Genomic DNA, 2,343 nt, shown 5'->3' with positions numbered 1-2,343 from the left:
GATAATCGATAATCATTTTCATCAAATGTTATTGAAAATCCAAAGAAGGTGGACCCGTGGTTATGTGAGTTTTAAAGAATGATATTAGAGAGTTTTCGCTTTTACTACAGAGCCGCTCTCTACAACGCACCAATTCCTTTGAAAAATGATGCATGTATGGATACAAGTAAATGAAAAACACAATTTTAGTTTGTTTTTTCTTCTATATTCCTGATTGTTCTAAAACATGTTACACAATTTTTTGCAAATATGTGCACAAATCAAAACAATAACTGATTTATTATGAGAGTGAGTAAATGTGTGTTGAACGTACATATATATATATATGCATGCAAAGTGAGACATTTGAAAATGCCCTTCATTGTATAGACCAACTGTTTCTATAAAGAAAATAAAAACATTCACCCTGGAGGTGATTCACAATGCATCTTAAAGAATATTCAAGTGAGAAAAAGGATTAGCTTTTAAAATTTAATAATCAGGTTTTCGGAAGGAGAAAACTTGCACAAGAAGCATTGAACAAAATATGAAAGCAGTTGGTCTTTATAAATATATGATTGCAAGTGTTATTATAGTGTAGTCCTCCTTTACATTTTATTAAATAAAGAAATTCCAAACGATAGGCTTTATTGCCATTTTATTTGTCTGTACTCCATTTTTTCATCTTTGTATAAAAATTCTGAAACTTGTGATCATTACTGGCATTACACCAAACTTATATTTTGTTATAATTTTCAAATAAAACAATATCGAAAGCATGTTTTTGTGTTCAAAGCAACTATATGTTATGAACATGTGGAAGGTGCACTATATAGGGGGTGTTGCAAGAAATTATTGGCGACAATTGCAAATTACTGGCGGTCAATTGTAAGTTACCGTTTCAAATTTATAACTGGTGTATTTTAACTACCATGACATGCAATTGATTTTTAATGTTTATTGCAAGAAGCAGACCTGGGACCCGTCTTACATAGAGTTTTGCAATTGATCCAATCAATTGCGACTATGGAAAGCCAGCAATGTCAACATCTATTATCCATGATTATTCGAAATATTTTGTAACTATGATGTATAATCATACATTCATTGTTTTCTTGAAAATTCAGTGTGCTTCTCTTTGTTTACAAAGGACATTTTTCAAATTTCTTGTAGAAAAGATTATGACACTGATGGATTTCCATAGGGTTAAGATTAATTGGATCAATCGTAACTCTTTGTAAGATGGGCCCAACTGGGTGTTTCATAAAGCTTTTAGTAGTAGGCCTAGTTAGGAGTTATAAGTGACTTTATGAATTACTGACGAACCTTTCTCGCGGTAAATGATATACACCACACTGTCATCAAGTGTTGATTAGGTTCCTAAGGGTCACTTGTCGTTTGTAAAGTCGCTTGTAAGTTACGAACAGCTTTATGAAACACCCACCAGCAATCAAATACAAATTTGCCAATAATTTCAAGATTTATGATTGACTTTTGGACCCCAAATTGACTTGCGATTGATAGCAAGTTTCTTGCAATGCCCCGTAAGATGTATTATGACTAGCTACTGTACATGTAATATGCTTCAGTGTCTAGATTTGTTTTGTAAATATATACCCTATGATGCTGTCTCTACTCCTGATTATTTGTTTTATTTAATTGTAATAAAGATCAAAGTATGACTAATCAATCTATATGTCTCTCTTCTGTGTGTGTGATTTGAAGTCTAACAGTGCTTGACTTGATATCGTGAAAAGAATGCTTTTGCATCATTATAAAGAGAAAAATTAGAGCACTCACAGGTGTTTCATAAAGCTGTTAAGTCAAGAGCGACTTTAAGTACGACTGGTGATCCTTTCTTGTGAAAAATGATATTCACCATTGATTATTTAGTGCGTAAGAAAGGATCACCAGTCATTCTTAAAGTCGCTCTTGACCTAAGAACAGCTTTATGAAATGGTGCCCAGATAATACCAAACACATTGACTTTGTGAAGCTCTTTACCTCTACTTAACACTGCATAATATTGCCAGTTACGTAATGGTAACCGAATAAGAGGCATGCGTGTGACTGTACCATGTATGTTTGATTTTTTCTTACTCTGAAAAGGACAGTTTTGGTTCCCATTTATTTTAACATAATTATTTAGACCCTTTTTTAGTCAATTTCCAAATTTCAACTTTCTGATGAGAAAGGGGTTGGGAAAGAGTGAGAGAGAGGGATAGACTGACGGACATGCAGAGACAAACAGGAGAGAGAGAGAAAGAAAGAGAGGTGGACACAATTAAAAAGAAAGAGGGGGGAGAGAGAGAGAGCAAGTGGTAGGTACATAAATCACATTAAATAAATCATACTTGCTGAATA

Source organism: Lytechinus pictus, chromosome 13 (assembly GCF_037042905.1).
Source record: "Lytechinus pictus isolate F3 Inbred chromosome 13, Lp3.0, whole genome shotgun sequence".
In the NCBI taxonomy this organism is placed as follows: Eukaryota; Metazoa; Echinodermata; class Echinoidea; order Temnopleuroida; family Toxopneustidae; genus Lytechinus; species Lytechinus pictus.
This window is presented reverse-complemented; position numbering follows the sequence as displayed.